Below are 23,126 nucleotides of genomic sequence, written 5' to 3' on the forward strand. Positions count from 1 at the left end.
CCTCCTACTTTTTATTTTTTATTTTTGCAAAGTGTGTTGTTATATGTGAGGCAATTAATTTCCTCCATTGAATGGAAGATGTTTAGAGATAAGATACTCAGTGAAGAAATATTTTTCTTCTGGGAAAAATTGGCAGTCCTGGAATTTTTAGAGGGGCAAACCGGAGATTGGAGCTCTTTGTGTGCTGAACACTCACAAGGGTATAAAACAAGAGATTTAACTTCTCTCTCCTGATCCCAGGAATTAAAGCCCATGGATGCCCTTGCATGAACAGAGATGACTCACTTTTTCTGTGCTCATAGCACATATGAATGTGTAGATCCTTCTTTAGCAGAAGCTAAATTAAGATCTAAAGCACAGAAAACCACTTAAAGTTAAGGTGTTATAATATGATCCCAATCTTCATCTTCTCAGAGAGACACTAGCTGTTGTGATTCTGTTCCAATTACATAGCACATTGCCTAAGGCTGGACTAAGGCCCAGGTCTACCCTAGCTTTTTAAAATCATCAAGTGGCAGGTATTTTCCTAGTTGGGCAGTTTATATAAATCTCTCAACTCATTTTTTTAATTGCCTAAGACGGACATGAAACATAATGTGTGTCTGTGGAAGGAGAAAGAATCAGGATCTCCTATTCTTCTACATTCCCAACATTCTTCTACATTCCCAACACCACTCTCACCTTTTATTGTTGGGCTGGAATTGACCCCAGTGCCTTGCAGTGAATTCTGCCCCCAAGTCAGTCTTCCCTTAGGTTTGGCCATGTCATCTATTTACATGTGATGTTGTTCTTGAGGTGTTTAGATTTATGTCAGTCTTTAATTCCTATTGAAAATACATAAATTTCTACATACATATATATTCACCTATGGGTTTATTTTATTATGATTTCTTGGTTTTTATTTTTGCAAAATAACTTTTAAAAAATTTATAAAATTGTGGTGAATTTCATGTATAAGATATAACATTCCAGATTAATATTAGAATTTTTTGTTCTGTCCCTTCTTCCATTAAAAGTAAAATGTGCTAACATTTTAATGGGGTAATATTTTAGATGTAGGGGAAATTTCACATTTTGGTAATGATGAGTTTTATAATGTACACAAATGGTGTGCATGATCAGGTCTTTTATATTCTTTTGTATATTGTATTTTTTTTTAATTCTACATATCTTTAAACATACCTGCATGTAAAATATTACATGTATCATACCTATCTAAACTATGTGATGATTCGCAATATTTGTCAAACTGGAGTCAGTTTGATGAAAATTGGCTCTGCAAATCATTTTCCCCATCCTTTTCTCCTTATGGCTTTCTCAATGTACATTGCCTTTTCTCCATGCCCTGGATTTTCACCTGTTTGAACCAATGTTGCTGTATCCTTATGTGTTTATCATGGTTCACATGTGCAGTAATTTTTATAAGCATATGCTTCTACTGTGGAATTATCTCATATTTTCAATAGATAGTTTCTTCAAGGATATAACAATTTTTACTCCCTCTTTAGTTCATGAAAATTTATTTGCTTCATGTGATTACTGATACTATTTAATTTTGTCTCACATATGTGATTTGATTTTTCTTTTTTTTTAAAGAGAGAGTGAGAGAGGAGAGAGAGAGAGAGAGAGAGAGAGAGAGAGAGAGAGAGAGAGAATTTTTAATATTTATTTTTTAGTTCTCGGCGGACACAGCATCTTTTGTTGGTATGTGGTGCTGAGGATTGAACCCGGGCCGCACGCATGCCAGGCGAGCGTGCTACCGCTTGAGCCACATCCCCAGCCCCATGATTTGATTTTTCTATTTTCTAATTTCTAAAGCTATTGAGCTGATTATTGAACACTTATGTATCTCCTGAAAAGAAGTCTATTGAAGTATTTTCCCTTCCCTTTATTGGTACAGAGGATTGAAGCCAGAGGCACTTACACACTGAACCACATCCTTTGCTCTTTTTAAATAGTTTCTTTTGAGACAGGGTCTCACTTAATTGCTTAGGGCCTTGCTAAATTGCTGATACTGGCTTTGAACTCACAATTCTCCTTCCTCAGTGTCCCGATCTGCTGGAGTATAGACGTGCCACTGTGCATAGCTCTTATCTTTTCTTCTTTGGGGTCCCTGTTTATGACATTCTTTTTATTATTATTTACTTTTTTGGTACTGTTATAAAATCAGGGATGCTTAAACATTGTGCAAAATCTCCTGCACTTTTTATTTATTTATTTAATTTTAAATTTTGAGGCAGGATCTCACTAATTTGCTTATGGCCTGAATAATTTGCTAAGACTAGCTTTAAACATGGGATGCCCCTGCCTTAGCCTCCTTCCCTCCTTTTTCATATGTGAGGCATATATTTTGTCTCTTGTGAGGCAATGAATTTTCCCAATTTTTCACTTCAGTTTTTACCTTTTAATGGTATCATATCTTAAATATAAATTGTATTTTAATATTTCCCAGTCTTTTTATAAAGGTATTATTTAACTTTTGAAACAAATTACCATATTTCTGTCTTTTCGTCATCATCATAATCATCATTTTAATTTTATGATTTGGATGATTAAAGAAAGGTGTGCCATACTACTCAGCCACCTTAACAATTATTTCTAAAGTTTATTTTGAGTAAGCATCTCACTAAGTTGTTTGAGCTGAAGGAAAAGCCTGAAGAATTGCAAGAAGAGTAGAGAAAAAAATACTAACCAAAGGATCAAAATTTAAACATATTACCAGTGAACATACCATAGTAAGTATCAGTAACCATAGTAAGTATCAGATGTTCCATTTAGAACACAAATGTAATTGAAAGAGCTCTACTCTTTCTTGCAATTCTTCAGCCTTTTCCTTCCATGTAGCTGATATTACAGTCATACACAGTTATATATATTGTATAAATACTTTGCTTATAACAACTTTGGCATATTATTCATATATATATATTTCTTACCAGTGAATGATTTATTAAGTCATACAGGAAAAGATACAATGGCAGTTTTATTATGCAGATACACCATTGTTTTAGCAGCTTTCTTTGGAAAGGCTATCATTTTTTTCCTTTACTGCAGTGCACTTTCTGTCATTTATCATTGTCTAAATGACCAGAGACTTTTTAAGGATTCTGTCTTTAGTTCCACAGGGCTAATTATTCATCTCATTATGAGGTCTAACTGATTGCTATAATGCTAAATCCTATAGTCATATGTGGCACAATTTTTTTAATTGATTGATATCATGTACACTAGGACTAAATTATAACCTAGGTATGTAATGGCCTATACCATCTAGAATTGTGTTGGCACTCTGAATCATTTGCAAAATGACAGAATTACTTATGATGCATTTTCCAGAATGTATTCCCATCATTAAGTGAGGCATCATTACATACAGTATATATGTTATGATTATGTAATATATAAATAATATGAAATCTTTACTTGTGAAATTTACCAGAGCTCTTTCAACTACATTTGTGTTCTAAATGGAACATCTGGGGTTACTGATACTTACTATGGTATGTTCACTGGTAATATGTTTAAATTTTGATTCTTTGGTTAGTATTTTTTTTCTCTATTCTTCTTCTTATAAATATTGCCTTTTCCAAAATTGAGACTGAATACCTAGTTTAATTTTAAATTTATCATTTAATATTGTGATTTCTTTTTAATCTCAACTTAGATTTTTTTAGGTTTACTGATATAATTAGTACACATGTGTTTGTGTGTGTGTGTGTGTGTGCATGTGTGTGGTGTTGGGGATTGAACCAAGGGCCTTTTGCATGTGAGGTATGCACTCCACCAACTGAGGTATATTTCCAGCCCTATTACTATACATACTTTATCTTTTGACACATGAACACATTCATAAAATCAGCTCAATAATAAATTAATTTATCCATTAGCCCAAAGCATTTTCTAGTGCCTCTAGAAAGACTCTCCTTTATACTCTTCCCTACCAACTTTCATGAAATGAATTTGATTTTACTTAACAAGGCAAATATTGTACCAACATCAAAACTATACATATAAATGAATTATTACAAAGGGAACATACTATATAATTACTACTTCTATCAAGAAATAGAACATTAATGATGCTACAGAAAATACCTTCATGTCCTCTTGCTTCTACTATATCCTCCAGTCTCCCTAGTAGTAATTACAACTGTTTTGTTTCAACAATTTTTTAAAAAGTATTATTATTTTTAAAAACAAAACAAAAACAGAAGTGGGACCACTTACTTATTTACTTATTAAAAAACAGATAGAATCTGGTAGCTCACTGTGTAAGTAACCAAACCTGACATCAATCATGCTTGATTTTTTGTTGTTGGAGCAAATCTGAGGGTGATCCAGGAGTTAGAATAAAGAGCGGTAGCTCAAAATTTCAGGATTGGGGCATTAAATGTTCAGTTATGAGAAGTTACCTCAGGTTAAGGATTGGTGGGATGGGTTGAAGAAAAAAAGAGTGGGTACAGGTTTCTAGAGACCAGATGGGGAAGCTCAGATGGAACAGGTTAGGAAATGGAGCAACAGCAGATTTAAGTTGGGTGAGCTCCACCATGCGACCAGTGCACTGGTTTCATTAATGAGGTTCTTGGCATAAAAGTTAACTAGCGAGATCGAAATAAAACACACAGACTCAGTTACCTTTTTCTATGACCAGGTCCGAGATGGCTCCCCTCTCTAGTTCCCACCTCGAACCACCCGGTAGGGCAGCAAGGATTACTGAGGGCTAGCAGGAGAGAGAGAGCAAGCATGCCAGGGAGTAGCCTTTTATTGGGGAACAATAAATTCAGGGGAGAATTCCATCCAATGAAGGTTGAGGGGGGCCGCACTCCAAGGTCAGGGTCAGTGATTGGGCCCTGGGATCAGTGGTCAGTCACACCCCCACACGGATGGGTTCTCTCATCAGGAGAGGGCCAGGAAAGCTCCGACACAGATTAGCCAGAGCGCCTCAGACCCAAACCGGGAGTTGCCCAGTCACGTGTGAGAATGGCTCTCCACAGTGAGCAGTGCCTGGAAAGGAAGAAATTACAAGGCTTCAGAGAAAAAAGAGAGTGTGGTATCTCTGGTAGAGCTCTAAGAGCAGGGAGCCAGGCATGTGACATTCTTGTTTGATTACACCATTAAGTCCTGGTTTTCAGGAATTTTTAAATATAAGGCCACTGGCATAAGTATTATGTTGTCACAATATTTCCTGTCTTTTCCCACTTGAGATCCACCTTTTTTCTCATCTCTGCACCTTGTACACCCTCAGCAGTTTCTTATTCCTCCTTAGATATCCTACTCCTTTGACACTTTTTCTTCTGCTCTGTCCAGTTTGCCTTTTCTTCCAGTGTCTCTTCCTTCAGATCCTTGATTCTCAACTATGTCAGTTCCTCTGCTTTTCTCTGACATTTTTGTGGGACTGAGCATAGGCTCATGGTATCTTGGTTACCTGGTCCCTGATTTAGGGGGGCTGGACTGTGGAATGTGGTGGCAATTACAGTCTATTTTGGTGTTAAAACCAGCAGTGCCAGCTACCTCTTGGAATATTCTAAGAATATTTTGGAGTCAAGAATAGAATTGATGACTCATAAGGTGTCTCCCCATCCCATGGAGGTGTCTCCCATAGAGTAGGGGCCTCTTCCCTCCCAGTAGGGTGTTTCCACTTCTAGGGGGTGTCTCCACTTCTAGGAGGTGGCTCCACTCCCAGTGGTGTCTCCCCTCCTAGCAGGGTGTCTCTCTTCTCTAGGGGGTTGTCTGGGTTGGTGGGGACAAGCATCTCCCCTCCCAGCAGGGTATCTCCCCTCCCAGGGTGTGGCTTCCCTCTCAGCAGGTGTCTCTCTCCTAGGGGGAGCTTTGCCCCTAGAGGGGGGTGACTCTGTTAAAGGGGATGTTTCCCCTCCCAACAGGGTGTTTCCCCTCCCAGGGGGTATCTCCACTCCCAGCCAAGCTTCAGGTGAGTAGCATAGTGGGGGTGCTGAGAGTGGAGCCTGGGCCCCACCTTGGATGCTGTCTGGTCCTCAGGCTGAGGAAGGAGCTTTCTTTCAGAGCTGAGCAGAAGAACCCTGACTGCTGAACAAGGTGGGTCATTCCACAGGGAGGGCAGAGCTCCCCTCTCCTCAGAAATGCCACCGCATAAATCAAAGGCATTTCTGTATATCAGCGACAAAACTTCTGAAATGGAAATGAGGAAAAACACTCCATTCACAATATCCTCAAAAAAATAAAATAAAATAAAATACTTGGGAATCAACCTAACAAAAGAGGTGAAAGATTTATACAATGAAAACTACAGAACCCTAAAGAGAGAAGTAGAAGAAGATCTTAGAAGATGAAAAAATATACCCTGTTCATGGATAGGCAGAACTAACATCATCAAAATGGCGATATTACCAAAAGTTCTCTATAGGTTTAATGCAATGCCAATCAAAATCCCAACGGCATTTCTTGTAGAAATAGATAAAGCAATCATGAAATTCATATGGAAAAATAAAAGACCCCGAATAGCAAAAGCAATTCTAAACAGGAAGTGTGAATCAGGCGGTATAGCGATACCAGATTTCAAACTATATTACAGAGCAATAGTGACAAAAACAGCATGGTACTGGTACCAAAACAGGCGGGTGGACCAATGGTATAGAATAGAGACACAGAGATTAATCCACAAAGTTACAACTATCTTATATTTGATAAAGGGGCTAAAAGCATGCAATGGAGGAAGGATAGCATCTTCAACAAATGGTGTTGGGAAAACTGGAAATCCATATGCAACAAAATGAAACTGAATCCCTTTCTCTCACCATGCACAAAAGTTAACTCAAAATGGATCAAGGAGCTTGATATCAAATCAGAGACTCTGTGTCTGATAGAAGAAAAAGTTGGCTCCAATCTACATATTGTGGTGTCGGGCTCCAAATTCCTTAATAGGACACCCATAGCACAAGAGTTAATAACAAGAATCAACAAATGGGACTTACTTAAACTAAAAAGTTTTTTCTCAGCAAGAGAAGCAATAAGAGAGGTAAATAGGGAGCCTACATCCTGGGAACAAATTTTTACTCCTCACACTTCAGATAGAGCCCTAATATCCAGAGTATACAAAGAACTCAAAAAATTAGACAATAAGATAACAAATAACCCAATCAACAAATGGGCCAAGGACCTGAACAGACACTTCTCCGAGGAGGATATACAATCAATCAACAAGTACTTGAAAAAATGCTCACCATCTCTAGCAGTCAGAGAAATGCAAATCAAAACCACCCTACGATACCATCTCACTCCAGTAAGATTGGCAGCCACTATGAAGTCAAACAACAACAAGTGCTGGCGAGGATGTGGAGAAAAGGGTACACTTGTACATTGCTGGTGGGACTGCAAATTGGTGCGGCCAATTTGGAAAGCAGTTTGGAGATTCCTGGGAAAGATGGGAATGGAACCACCATTTGACCCTGCTATTGCCCTTCTCGGACTATTCCCTGAAGACCTTAAAAGAGCATGCTACAGGGATACTGCCATATCGATGTTCATAGCAGCACAATTCACAATAGCTAGACTGTGGAAGCAACCCATATGCCCTTCAATACATGAATGGATAAAAAAAATGTGGCATCTATACACAATGGAGTACTATGCAGCAATAAAAAATGACAAAATCATAGAATTTGCAGGGAAATGGATGGCACTAGAGCATATTATGCTTAGTGAAGCTAGCCAATCCCTAAAAAACAAATACCAAATGTCTTCTTTGATATAATGAGAGCAACTATGAACAGAGCAGGGAGGAAGAGTAGGAAGAAAAGAGTAACACTAAACAGAGACATGAGATGGGAGGGAAAGGGAGAGAAAAGGGAAATTGCATGGAAATGAAGGGAGACCCTCATTGCTATACAAAATTACATATAAGAGGTTGTGAGGGGAATGGGAAAATAAACAAGGAGAGAAATGAATTACAGTAGATGGGGTAGAGAGAGAAGATGGGAGGGGAGGGGGGATAGTAGGGGATAGGAAAGGTAGCAGAATACAACAATTACTAATAGGGCATTATGTAAAATTGTGGATGTGTAACCGACGTGATTCTGCAATCTGCATTTGGGGTAAAATTGGGGGTTCATAACCCACTTCAATCTAATGTATGAAATATGATATGTCAAGAGCTTTGTAATGTTGTGAACAACCAATAAAAAAAATCAAAAATCAAAAGAAAATAACAACAGAAAAAAAAACAGAGACATGAGATGGGAGGGAAGGGGAGAGAAAAGGGAAATTGCATGGAAATGAAGGGAGACCCTCATTACTATACAAAATTACATATAAGAGGTTGTGAGGGGAATGGGAAAATAAACAAGGAGAGAAACGAATTACAGTAGATGGGGTAGAGAGAGAAGATGGGAGGGGAGGGGAGGAGGGATAGTAGAGGATAGGAAAGGTAGCAGAGTACAACTGTTACTAATAGGGCATTATGTAAAATTGTGGATGTGTAACTGACATGATTCTGCAATCTGCATTTGGGGTAAAATTGGGGGTTCATAACTCACTTCAATCTAATGTATGAAATATGATATGTCAAGAGCTTTGTAATGTTGTGAACAACCAATAAAAAAAATAAAAAAAGAAACTAACTACAGAGTTAGTTTCAACTAATATATTGAACTATCTCTTATTTTAGACATTATATCAATAATTTATGTCCTCCCCCTTACTTCAAAAGACTGAGGGACTTATTAAAAACATATAATTGCAAAAAAAATTTTTGGATCTATTTTTTTAAATTTTTATGAGTGCTCCTTATATATGTTAATTTGTATATCATATATATGATATACAGTCATATGTACATATAGACATACAACACATAACACAGTGTGCACACATAACACAATAGTAAAGGCCTTGTAGCTTTTTGCAGGTGAAATCTTCATTGCAATGTTAAAACAAAAAACAAAACAAAACAAAAAAACTCCACAGTTGATTAAAAATAGAACTGATTGGAAAAAAACATTAACCTAAGTCTGTAGTGGATCAAAATCATGAGCTCAAAAAAAAAAAAAAAATACAGAATTAGTAAATACCAAACAATTTACTTTTTTTTTTTTTTTTAGGTCTCAGATCAGTCTCCTACTGAGCTTGCAGACTTCTTTTATTTGCATTTTAATGTAAGTTCTGACTGAGGTCCTGAAGGAGCAGGGAATACTGTTATTCTGAGCAGACACCTCATGTATTAGGCATTTTAACCATAAGTCATAATTTTTAGGTTTGAATGTTGAAAGTTATGATACAAGTTTAAGATACAATTCACAAAATTTTATATCTTTACATCTTGTTTTGTCAACAGATACCATACTATGATTTACTATCCTTGTCCAAATTAATGCACTGGTACACATAGTGAAATCTTCCCAGGCTACCCAATTCAAAAATTGGTGAAAAAACTGAATGATTGGGAGTTACTTCCCAACTTAGAAGTAGAGTTCTTTAGTTTTCCATCCTAAATATTTAAGTTCTCTGTTATGAATTATCTGAAAAACCTAAACTAAACAATTACCTAAACCCAACTTTTAACTGCAAGATTGTGCAATGCTTCAAAAACCCATTCAGATAAGTAGACAGAGGTAGCATATTCTTACAGTGCAGGGAAGGAAGGCGGGAGATCCCTGAAGCAAAAAAGGGCTTCGGCTGCTGCTGGGAGTCCCTCAGTCCCTCCTTTTACTTACAGGATTAGCTCCTCTTTTGTAGGTGGTGGATCCTCTGTTTTTAATTTAGAAGCATCATAAATGGGGGCCTCATTATCTGAGGAATCACTTTCACTCACTGAAACTATTGATTCCCTGTCCTGAACCTCCATCAAAGTTCCCTGTGTCTGCAGTAAAAATTCACGCACTTTTACATCTTGAGATAAAAGTGCATCATTCACCAAATTCCACAAAGGAAAAGTAGCTACAGGAAAAGTGTCTGGACCTTTTTCCCTTAAATCTTCTTTTACAATCAGGAACCATTAAATTTCCTGAGCGCAGAAACCAAGGAGATGCAGTTTCAAAACCATGCATAAAAGCAGAAGCTGTCCTTTTATTAATTGCAGTTTCTTGTTTCTTAAGCAAAGCCATAATTGCCTGTTGCATTTGACTTCTTGAGATTTTTAATCTCATGATACCTCTCCCCTTCACTTACCTTTTCCAGTAAGGGGACTCTATGCTGCCCACCCAAGGATGCCACCTGTCAGATCCCGCTGACAATCTATAGTTCATGTTACAGCAGAGATGCTAAAGAAAGACACACACACACACACACACACACACACACACACACACACATCCAGTAGAAATGAGCACCTCTTTATTTTTTCCCTTCTTCTTTTATACAGCAAAAATGAAACACATCCTCTCGGCAGCTTAATCTTTTCAAGCATGGATAAACATTTTCAGAATAACTTTGTTCATGGTCACAGTGCCCTGCACTTCTTTTTATCTGACTTATAGTTAGTTATTTCCTGGCAAGCACACACACACACACACACACACACACACACACACACACAGATAGATAGATGATAGATAGATAGATAGATAGATAGATAGATAGATAGATAGATATAGATTTTAAACTTGGCAGAACATTCTTTTATTTTCTTAAGACAGCAACAAGACACAGTTCAAAGAGTTCATACTGAATTCTTGTGAATCCCCCTTGTTTTGCTAAGCACAGACAAACTTAACTGTTTGTGTGCCTGAGCACACACTGGGTGGGCCACATCTCTAGAGTCACTCTGGTCAGGAAGCTCCTGGGGCTTGATGAGTTCAGGTTTTCCCAACCTTGAGAGTGGCCACCATGGGCTAGGATTTCACTCCTTTTCTTCAAACCTCTGATCCCACCAAGTTGGGTTATGTCACCCTGTGTCAAAGACCTCTTCCCAGAGGCCTCTGTGGTGGCCCAGTGCTGGCCTCTGCCCTTGGGCACAGGAGGGAAGCAGGGCTCCATGTGGCTGCCTGGCCCCTGGCTGCAACAGGCCAGATCTGATGGAGGACTGGCTGGGGTGCAGGGAGGTGGCTCCTGGACTCCCTTTTGTTCTCTCTAGAGATTCCACTCCTCTTGGTGCTAGAGACAACAGAGCCAGACCTACATACTGTAGTGGGAGCAGTTTTCATCCAGGAACTCCTGAGGTGGAGGAAGAAGCAGAGTCCCCAGGAAGCCCAGGCAGCTCCCCTCCAAGTGGGAGCCTTTCCCCTCTCTGCAGGATGTCTTCCCATCCCAGGAAGGCATCTCCCCTAGGGTGGGGGCTTCTCCACTCATAGCAGGGTGTCTTCACTCCCAGATGTTGGCTCCACTCCCAGGGTTGTCTTTCCTCCCAGCAAGGTGTCTCTCTTTGCTGGGTGGGGGCATCTCTCCTCTCAGCAGTGTGTCTGCCCTCTTAGGGGGCATCTCCACTCCCAGCCAAGATTCAGGTGAGTTTTGTGGGCAGAGGGGCTGAGGGGCTGAGGGCAGGAACTGGTTGCCATCTTGGAATCTGTGTCACCTTCAGGCTGAGTAGGGAGCTTTCTTCTCAGAGCTGAACAGAGGAACCCTGACTGCTGGACAAGGTGGTTCATTCCACAAGGAGGGAAGAGCTCCCCTCTCCTCAGAGCAGCCAGAAAAGTTGACAGTCCAGAAAAACCTCATGGGCCATATCTCTAAGGACATCCTGGGGGTACCCCCCAGAGCAGCCTGTGGGAGATGCCAGGCCTGGAGACCCCTTGGCTACATCTCTAGGGATGCCTGAGGTTTCTCTCCTCAGACCAGCCTGAGGAAGATACCTGGCCTGTGGACCCTCTTGGCCATGTCTCTAGGGACACGAGGGTTCCCTTTCCTCAGAGCAGCCTGGGGGAGACATCAGGCCTGGGGACCCTGGTGGTCTATGTTCGTCTCTTGGGACACTCAAGGCAGGGGGAGATGCAGCCTGCAGCTCCCAGAAGCTGCTGGGGCTTGGTCTGAATTCAGGTTTCCCAACCCCTAGAGTGGCCATGATGGCCTGAGATTTCACTGCTTTTCTTCACACCCCTGATCCTACAGTGGGATTCTGTCACCCTGTGTCAAAGTCTACTTTCAGAGGCCTCTGAGGTGGCCAAATTTCTGGCTTCTGCCCTTGGGCACAGGAGTAAAGAAGGGCTCACTGTGCCTGCCTGGCCCCTGGCTGCAGCAGGCCTGACCTGGTGGGGGACAGGCTGGGGTGCAGGGAGTTGTCTCCTGGACTTCCTTTTCTGCTCTCTAGAGATTTCACTCCTCCTCTTGCCACAGACAGCACAGCCAGACCTAGTGACAGCAGTGGGAACACTCCTGGGGTTGAGGAAGAAGCAGAGTCCCCAGAAAGCCCAGATGCTCCCCTCCCAACAGGAGCTTCTCTTCTTCCAGCAGGGTGTCTCCCCATACCAGGGAGTTGTCCCCCCTAGAGTGGGGGCCTCTGCTCTCCTAGCAGAGTGTCTCCACTCTTAGGGGGTGGCTCCAGTCCTAGGGGTGTCTCCCCTCCTAGCAGGGTGTCTCTCTTTCCTAGGGGGTTGTCTTGGTTAGTGGGGGCAAGCATCTCCCCTCCCAGCAGGGTATCTCCCCTCCCAGGGGTTGGCTTCCCTCTCAGCAGGTGTCTCTCCCTTAGGGGGAGGGTCACCCCTGAGGGGGTGTCTCCCCTCCCAGCAGGGTGTCTCACCTCCCATGGGGCATCTCCACTCCCAGCAAAGTTTCAGGTGATTACCATAGTGGGAGCCTGAGTGGGGGGCCTGGGTCCACCTTGGATGCTGTCTGGGCCTCAGGCTGAGGAGGGAGCTCTCTCCTCAGAGCTGAGCATAGGAACCCTGACTGCTGGACAACATGGGTCATTCCACAGGGAGGGCAGAGCTTCCCTGTCCTCAGAGCAGCCCTAGGAGAGGCCATGCTGGGAAACCCTTGTGGGCCTCGTCTCTAAGCACACCCCAGGTTCCCTTCCAGAGTAGTCTAGTTGTCTGAGTGTCTAATTGTTTAGGTAATATATGTATATCTAATTGTTTTTCTTTAATATAAAACACATAATTTATACATTTCTTATATATGCATTTATCTGATGCTCTGCCTTTTAATTGAAGATATTTGAGATAAATGTATTTTACTATATATTTTCTTTCAAGAGGTCAAACAACAATCAAGTAATCTCATATTAGTATACAAACTGTATTAGATGATAAACAGATATAATTCTGTCTACAGAAATATCCAAGTACTTTAACTATATTTTCATGAAGATATTTTTTTCTTATCAAGTTACGATAACTTGTTTTGATTCTAAAGTTTTCAGAAATTGTTCCAAAGTATAACCAGGAAAAGTTTTAAAAGAAAAGAAGATGCTTCAATAGAGAAGAAGCACACATTGGAGGTCCTCAGAAGAAGAAAAAAATCATCTTTGGGTAAAACAATGTCTTTCTATTCTAGGTTTTAATAATAAATAGATCTATTTCCTAAATAGATCTTTATATCATTATCTAGACAGACAGATCATATAGAAAGTTAAAATAATTGAGAAAAAGATTTATATGTACTGGAGTGACTATAAGAATTTTAACTGATTAATTAAGAATATTTCAGGCTATTTTCCTGATTTTACTATGCTGATATGAGCTAATATTTTGTCCATATTTAGACATGATAAAGACATATTAAAATTTTAAGTTTATTTTCTTTAAGGAAGGTCTTTATTGCCTAATGATTTCTACTATTTATGCCAAGGATTAATTTTTTCAATAAATTCATATCCTTAATTAAACACTAAATATATTAAACTGCTGACTTAGATCCCAATTTTGACAATTCTCTTTGGTTACTAAATTTGATTGATTCAAATACACTGCTGATTCTTACATGTTACTTTGTTTCTTGGATAATTATGAGATTTGGGAGAACATTTTATTAGGACTGAGGTTTTCCAAATTAAAGTTGTCTGTTAGTTTTGAGCAATAATGGTTACAAACCTTGTTGAAAATTCATTGGTACTTTATAAGTTCTCTGACTGGACCTATTATCTGTAAAAAAATATGATAAGATTTATATATCACTCTCTACACTGGGAAGTAACCCTAATTATGTTTTCTAAAAGACAATTAAGAGACACCTAATTAAAGGATAATATTCTGAAACATAGAGATATTTTAAGACTTTGTCTTACAAAGAGGTTGATGGTTGTTTCTAAATTGTTAGAATAAATTAACTATCTATATAGGGTAATTACAATAATCAATAAAAGATATCTCATTTTCATATCTAGCCTTAATTACTCTTAAGAGAAGGCCTTAAAATTTTACCTACCAGAAACTATAATCAAAGGAAACCTCTCAAACTTAATATAGACCAAAATAAATTCAGGGAGATTTCCAAGAGATCCAGATTCATATATTAATATATTAGAATCTACACCAGACCTTTAATCAATTTTATTAAATAAAGAAAAGGGGGAAAACAGGACTCCACAGGCACACACTACGTCTTACAAATATTTCAAAATTTTCTTAAATTGTGATACTGAGAGTCTTATTGTTACTGAACATGATTCAGTAAATTAATCAGATTTCAAAAGATAAAGTTTAAACCTGTCATCATGATAATGACTGAGAAACCTGGCACAGGAAGGTAAATTTTCAGCTGCAGAGTTTATAGCCATGTAGATTCATGAGCTTGTCAGGTCAGTAAAAATTATGAAGAGACTTCTATGGACCCATTTCTCAGGTCCATTTTTAATGTACATTGCAGTGTGGACTGGAAAGTCCACCAATGAAACTAGATTAACTGTGCTAATGATACCACTAGTTATTGAGTGACAAATCCTGCTTCCCCATGAAGTTTGAACATTAGAGAAGCATGCTGAGGTAAGCATATGAACCAGGATTTATTTAAAAGGGGGTAACATAGACTTCTCCCATGAGGGAGAAGGGGGGTCATAGCTGGTATCCCAAGAAGCAAGGTGTTGTGCCCTTTTTATATGACCTAGGCTTTCTTTGTTATCCTGCCTTTCCCCCCTTATCTTTCTCCTTCCTTTCTAGTGACTAGGCCCAGGAATGCTCAGTGGGTAGGTCAAAAGGTGGGAAATAGGTAGGCTGAAGAGGGAAAAGCAGTGTAGAAGTCCTGGACATATTAACAACCTTATAGCTCCCTGTAGGGAGGGCAAATTCCTGGGACAGGTTACCTTGGGAACAGGTTGGAGCAGAGGCAGGTTCTTGATAAGATCCCTCAGGGGACAGTCTCCAACTTCCCTGACTCACTCAAAATTGGCCCCCTTCACCTGACCTGACTCAATGTACCTATCTATACTGACTGCCTGTCTAATTCTGTCTTCACTGACTGTAGTGGTCAATTATACCTATATGTTGATCCTATGGTAAACAGGATGTCTGGAAGTATCATTTGAGAAAAAGACAGCATATAAGAAACCTAAACCAGCCAATCATGCTGGTCCCTAAGATTAAGACTATATTTACTTATCTAGACAATTGTCAGAAAAATTAATAAAATAGATTTTTTCCTATTCAAGACAGTTATTTACATAGAATATCCACCAATGTAGTATTGCCCTAATATTTCTACAATAGAAGTTGATGCCTTTTCTAAGTGGATGGATTGTGCATGTCTTGTCAGTACAACACAGGATATCTAGAAATAAAGTATATATTTTAGGCTGGTCTCCTAGAATGGACAAGAACAATTACATGAGGATGCCATAACTCCTAGAAACTTTAAACTCCCAGTGAGATGGCATCCAAAAAGATGTTTTGATGTTTGACTCCAACCTTCAGAATATTTATATTACTGACAGACCTAAGAAACTCCTTAAATGTGAGAATTAAGAGTAAGGATGAAAAATACAACTTATATTATTGTTATCTCTAGTTATTTCTAGCTAATATTTCAGATCTATTATATGCTGAAGTTAATGTTCAGGCTTTAAAACAGGTGCATGCCAATTAACCAGACCTAGGCAAGCTCTTGATATCATGATCCTTGAAGTGATACTTTAAATATTATTCCTTGCTTCTACAATATTTCTTGCGGTTATATCTTAAAACTTAAATTGATTTTCTTAATATTTGACTTAAATTACTTCCAAGATTCTTCATAGTTAGATAAGTGCTGATGGAAGGATTGGAACAAAGTTAAAATGCTCTAAAGAGCCACTGTAATAAATGTTGTGAATGAACTCTCTGCTCTATGGTTTGTGGAAAGGCCTAAATGCCATGCCAAATAAAAATGTCTATGTTACTATGGTCAAACAGAATGCTTCCCAATAAAATTGGGAAAAGATTAAGAATCTTCTGATAAGCATTGGCAAAATAATAATAATAACCTGAATCTTCCAAAGTTAATTAAATGACTTTAATCCTAAATATGTTGAAACATTCCACATGGTGTTTCATTGAGATAATATGTTTTCTACTAATTCCTTTTGTGTTTCAATAGTAGATCATGATGACTTTGGACCAAGAATCCAGTGACTAAAAGATATAATTCCCCAATTGTATTTAAATATTAAGAAAGGGGGAATATATGGGGAGCCACATTGAGCTACCATGCCTTCCAGTCCTGATGCACCACAAGGATCTGAAAGATCACTGTAGTCTGGCATGGTAGTGCCATGACTCATGATCAGGTCTTTCCCCCATTCAGATAGCAAGACCAGTCTTCTGAGTAGGCATACCCCTGAGGTTGAGCTACACTCACCTATTCTTTTGTAACACTACCCATTTGCCCTGTTTGGGATAGAATGTTCCATGGAAACTCCCTATAAAAAGGCCATGCTTTTGAGCATGGCCTTTCTAGCTGTCAGTCAACCTGCTGACAGCAGACATCATGAAGCCACACTCAACCCCCTGAAACCTGACCACTTGCATCATTTGAATGGCTTCTCTCCAATTAAAGGGTTTAGCACATGTTCTCTCTCTCTTTCCATGAACCCCTAAGGTCAGAGGAGCCTTCACAGGACCAAAAGAAAAAGGTTTTTCTGTCTCTTGTGTGATTACTTCATGTAACCCAGTTCAGTTTACCTGGAGTGACCCTAAGTGTTTTAGTCATGAGAAATGCCACAATTATGGGTAATGTTATTGTGAGTTTTGCCCTCTCACCTCTGTCAGGAATCCCATGGAAACTGAAAGCCATATACACTGGTGCCCTGAGGATTCTGGGTATTGATAGGGCCAGTATTAGGGCTATGGTAAGTTTAGGGTTTGTTTTGGTACTAGGAATTGAACCCAGGGGTGCTTAAGCACTGAGCCACATCTCCAAACTTTTTAATTTTTGAGACAGGGTCTTGTTAAGTTGCTTAGGGCCTCACTAAATTGCTAAGGCCAGCTTTGAACTTGTAATCCTTCAACCTCAGCCTCCCAAACCTCTGGGATTAAATACAATGTTTAGCATTTTGCCGATTATCTTCTAGGGATCCTGGTGGTTTTTTCCAATTAGAATTGTGGGTAATATAGTCCTGTGTTTAGCCCACTCACTATAAGAGGAGGGCTCTGACAACTTCTGCCCCTTGGCATCATGGTTGATATAATTCTGAGTTTTACCCACATACCTCTGCTAGTAGTCACATAAAGATGAATGCCTCATGCTTGCCCTGGTACCCTGAGAATTCTGAGCAGTTAGGATTAGGGCAAGGGCTAGGGGTTGGGTTAATATTTGCCCTTTGCTGATTTCTACATGGGATCCTGGCAGTATCTGCCACTTCAGATTGTGGGTAAGGTAATCTATGATGTGCCTGCTTATTGTGGGGAATCCTTGGAGCATTGGGTGCTCTCTAGCATTTGGGGTATAAGGAGAGTAAAGGGTGAAAAATGACTGAGAGAACCTGGGGGCAGGTGCCCACTGTGCTTCTAAGAGAGATTGAGGGTGACATTGAGGTACAAAGAGAGTGAAGTGCTTATAATCAGGGTCAGGGTGAACCACAGGCAAGCTCCGTTCAAGTGGTCAAGAGCCAGGGTGACAGAAGGGAGGTCCCTGACTTGATGATAAGTAGGGTCCTGGAGGGTCTTACCATGTGGTAAGTGGGGGTGATGCACCTCAGCCAATCTCTACACAGGGGACAACTGATAAATGACCCTCTTTCTCACTGGAAATTTGGGTAAATGAGATAAAGCCTCTTTTCTGCAGAATCAAAACAAGGATGTCTGCTGTTGCCCTCAGATCTGGTCATTGTCCTAAAACTCACCCATTGCTGGGCCATTGGCACCAACAAAACCTGTCACATTCAACCACAACCACTAATGCCAGATGACCCCAAATCATAATCTACAGAACCACAATCCCCAGGCATATAGCATTTCCAGCACATATCTCCTAGGACAAACACAATTTCCAGGCCACTGGCTGCCAGGTGCTGTCATCCCCTCAGGCCATCTCTCCTGCTCAGTTCCCCTCCTTCCTTAGTTGGAGACCAGGGTTTAGAGAGGGAGGCTGGGGCACAGCAGTGATGAACTTGGCTCAGGTGGCCTGGGATAGCTGGGCTGGATGCCATGTCTACCTCCCTACTTGAGGTTGTGTTATACTGCATGTGGACTGTGCTCCCTCCTCTCTCCAGGGGGTTGTGGATTTTCTTTCCTTACAGGATTTACCCACCAGTGCAACAGCCATCACCAGAGTGTTCCTGGAGAAGGGTCCAGGCCCAAGTGATGAGCTGGCAGAGGTGGGCAGCTTCCTGGTGACAGTGCTTCCACCATCGACTCCTGATTTATGGTCCCCAGAGGTAGGCCCCAAGAGCCTTCGGCCTAGATAAGCATTTCTGCAGGACATGAGGTTGGATACTGCCTGATTTGTAGACTTGCAGATAAAGCCTTCCTCAAGGATTTCTGAAAACTCTAATAGTTTCTGCCTACATCTTTCAAAATTAGCAGTTTTGCCTTCTAATAAAAGAACAGGCTGGGGAGGGTCTTTAACAGCCTAGGTAAGAAATTGCTCTTGATGACATCAAAGCTATGTACTATTGAAGATGCAACAGAGATGACCAAAGTCTCTGGGGAACTGCAGAGATGGGGTTGAAAGTGTGAAGGTGTCATCTGGGGTCCCCTTTGGAGAGATAGACCAAGTTCAAAGATAGGAAAACAAGTAGGAGACCACAGAGACAGGTTGGACATTGTGGTGGAATGGTCTGGGGTCCTCTGTGGAGAGATTATGACCAAGGCCTCCAGACTGAGAATACAGGTTTTGGGTTGCAGAGAGAGGGGGTGGGATGGAGAAATGTGATGGGATGGTCTGAGGTTCTCAGGTGGAGAGAGGATCACCTCCACCACACTTGTCCTATCTCCATTAGTGGCCACCAGGACTAGGTCCCTGGGATTGAGCTAAAGATCTGGGGACCCAAGGCAGGTGCTCAGTGAGGGCAGAATTAGGGAATATGAGGAAAGGGTAGTAGCCCCCACATCACATCCTCTGCTTGCTGAAATGCTACAATTATTAGAACACAGATGAACTTGCTGTTGCCAGGGTAGCACAGATGCCTCAGAGCCACCTGTGTCCCTGTGGGTGGCTGACAGTTGCTTACCTGTTCTTCTGTGGATGACATTTGGATGCTCTATGTTGCCATAGCAGCAAGCAAGCAAAAGGGAAGTGTGTCAAAATGATCCCAGTTGAGTACAAGTTAGAGAATAATTACTAACTGTTACTACTAATGGTTACTAGACAATCTCTGTCAGGGTACATTGCCCAAGAAAAATGGGACCAAAAGAGAACAGTTTTACTTTGTATAATAATTGACATTTTGTATTGAAAAGTATGCTATGCTAGGTAAATATTAATGAGTACAGAGGCAGGTCTTTCCCATAGGAGAAGTATTTATTACAGGATATGGAGTCTCAGGATAAAATGGAGTCTGTTGATCATTGCCCATATAGCCTGATCCATAACAGAGCATTACAAAATAGGCTGCTGTGAACATTCCTGTGCATGTGTGCTCTGCAAACACCTTCACTTTCCCTGGAGCACAACTGACTGCCAATATGGAGGCATGTGTTGACATGTTTAGGAATAACTGTTGTCCTGGGTGACTATGTTTGCCCATTCTCTGCTCTCCCTCCTCCTGCTCCTTAACTTTGTCCTAATGGCCTCCCATCTCCTTCATAACTCAGGCCTATCCTTCACCATCTCCTCCTTCACATGCATGTACTGGATCCATCTCCATAAACTTGCTCTGACACCCTATTTTCTCTTGCCCTGTGACTTGTGGAGCAACTCTGTTCAGGGTGTGTCACATTTCCCTCTTAACAGACACCCTTTACAGGGTTGAGCACTGACAGAAGAGAGTATTCAGGATTCACATTGAGCACCTAGGATGACTCCTAATGTGGAAACACATTGGTGGGGTGATCTTGTTAGGGAGACAGGGCCCATCCTGATGTGTAAAAAGGAGGACTGCAATATCTTGTCACATAGCACCCCTGAGGCAGGGCCCGTCTCAACACTGTTCTCCTGACAGGGCCCCAGAGCAGCTGCCAGCTCCATCTGCCATCCCAGGCCCTATTGTCTGCCATAGAGCGGAGCCAACTCCTGCTCTCCAGCAAGGTGAGGCCTTCCTATGAGCACCACATGTTTCCCTCTTCCTGCATGATTTAGAGCTCAAGGCTGAGGAAGGCTCAGCTAGTGTTGTTGATATGAATAGATGAGGTTAACAAAGATCAGAGAGAACTCACAGTTGGATGTTAGTAGACTGAGAGCTGGAGTGGGGTTGTTGCAGGTCATTGTCCCCTCCAGAGTCCAGAGTATGGCCTGCACAGGGCCAGGAGGTGCCATGGGGAAGATTTGGGAGAGGTGCCTCTGTATGTAATGCTTTGTTGGCTTTCTGGGCACATTGGCCTAAAGTTGGGCCTCCTGTATGCCTTCTGGGGAGGCAGAAGGCTACTTGAACTTTCAGGGGCATCTGGGCAGAAATATATCTGGGGAGCCAGGTCAGCCCCCATGAGGAGCAGGTAAAGATTCTCAGTTTTTCAACAACAGTTATAGAGCTTCATGTTGAGTAAAAAACAGGTCCCCAGAAATTTCTTAAGGTTTCTGTGGAGACAAAAACACTTCCACCCTTCAATAGTGTGTTTGGAAGCTCCTTGTGTTAGAGGGAGCATTTGAGAAATGTTCAGAAATTGAGCAGCAACCACAGATCAGAATTGAGCTCCCTGTGTCCTCTGTGCAGTGAAGTCTTCCCTAGAGAGGGGAATGTTCCTCCTTCCCACCACCTGTGCACAAGATCACATTCCTGCACCCCATTAGTCTTCTGAATGGGGTGTGGGCTGCATTCTGAAATGCTTGTGTCCATGGGGCATCTCCTTTGACTACCGAGGGGGAAACCTGACTGAGGAAGGCCCAGGGAGGGTTGACAAGGATGGATTTTGATTGAATTGTAATTCATTGGGTTTGAGAAGAGGGTTTTAGCCCCCAGCTTATTCTACCCTTGCTGCCTTAAAAGGCTGGCTGGGCCCAGTGGACACAGGTGAGATATCATGAGCAGGTGGAGCATCCTCTTCTGTGCCTTCCTGAGACACCCTTCCTGCTGAGATTAAAAGGGACACCTCGGCTGTTCCAAATTGTGGATGGCTAGGGGGCATGAGAGATTGGTGGGCTTTCTGGATTCTGGGATTTTGGAGATTGAATTTCTAACACATTAAATTTTAAACACATGTGGAATGCAAAAATTCAAGCCATAGTGCCATGTTTTTAGATTTATGGGATAAATCTAAAAACATGGCACTATGTTTTTAAAATGCATGAGATAATGGGTTCAATTTCAGCTTCAATGTGCAAACTTATGTTGTGGAATAAAGAGAACACTGAATCTCTTTGTCCATTCTGAATAGAACTTCTGTGTATAACTGCATGTTGTATATACATATTTTCAAGGCATATTTTCTAAGCAATTGTTTAAATTCTTAAGTTTTTATTGGATCATATGGTGTGCTTATGTATTCTCTGAAAAAAAAAATCTTAAAACTTTTAAAAGTGATGAACTATTATGCATTCCACCAGCAATGAATGAGAGTTCTGGTTCTACATCTTCCAATCAATACTCATTGAAAAAGTTTGTAGCCATTGAATGCAGTTGAAGTTCCATACACCATTGTAGGTCATTTCCCCTCATGTCAGGTGTAGCTGAGCAGCATTTCTATGTTTCTTTGCCCTTTTCATATCTTCTTTGGTGAGTTATCAGTTCAGATATTAACCCATTATAATTTGATTGTTTCTTACCATATTTAGGATACAAGTCCACCTTAGATCGACTTCATGTATTTTCCAAATATTTTCACCAGTCTCTGGCTTATTTTTTTGTTCCCTTAATGTGAATTTTTCAGAGTAGATGTTTTTATTTAAAAAAAATTTGGGGGGGGGTGGAGCTGGAGTTGTGGCTCAGTGGTAGAGCACTTGCCTAGCATGCGTGAGGCACTGGGTTTGATTCTCAGCACCACATATAAGCAATTAAATAAATAAAGGTCCATCAATAATTAATAAAAATATTTTTTTAAAAAAATTGGTACTGAGCATAAAACACAGGGGTGTTTTACCACTGAGCTATATTTCCAGCTCTTCTTAACTGTTTTACTTTGAGACAGGGTCTTGCTAAGTCTCCTCAGGCTACCTAATAGCTGAGACTACAGGCCTGCCCCACCATGCGCAGCGACAATTTAAATTTAAATTAAGTCCACATTATAAATTCTTTCTTTCATGGATTTGTTTTTGCAGCTGTATTTTTTTAAATAAAATCTCAATATGAAACATGGTCATAGTAGTTTCTACTATAATTATTATAGTTTCACATTTTTTATATAAGCCATGGACCATTTAGAGTGAGTTTTGTGAACCTTATAAAGGTTTTCCCTGTCCATTTCTCCCATAGGGTTTCCAAACACTCCATCACCATCTTTGCAGTGTATGCTGTTTTCTTCATGAAGGTCTTTTTTTCCTTGATAAAATCAGCTGCCTCTAGGCATGTGTGAATTTTGGGCTCTCCACTCATCTCCATGTATCTACCTGTGTATTCCTTCACAGCATCACTTTTTCCTCACTACTTCAGCTTTCTGACAGGTGTTGTGATACAGATATGTGAGTTATTTGTCCTTCTGTAGTCTGTGACATCTATTCTAGGTTCAGAAACAATTTTATGGAAATTTGAGTGTGATTGTGCTGAATCTGCAAGTCAACTGTGA

At 40.6% G+C, this 23,126-nt stretch overlaps 1 pseudogene across 1 annotated transcript in view; it reads left to right on the forward strand.

Annotated features, from left to right (window-relative positions):
• Positions 1-23,126, forward strand: part of LOC308643529 (protein SPT2 homolog) — a 106,092-nt pseudogene that overhangs the window by 75,778 nt on the left and 7,188 nt on the right. The window contains exon 3 of the transcript in view: positions 18,551-18,688. The product of the transcript in view is annotated as a protein SPT2 homolog (transcript). The remainder of the gene's footprint in view (positions 1-18,550; positions 18,689-23,126) is intronic.

The sequence above is a fragment of the Spermophilus citellus genome, assembly GCF_964194105.1.
Source record: "Spermophilus citellus genome assembly, chromosome: 3".
Taxonomy (NCBI): Eukaryota; Metazoa; Chordata; class Mammalia; order Rodentia; family Sciuridae; genus Spermophilus; species Spermophilus citellus.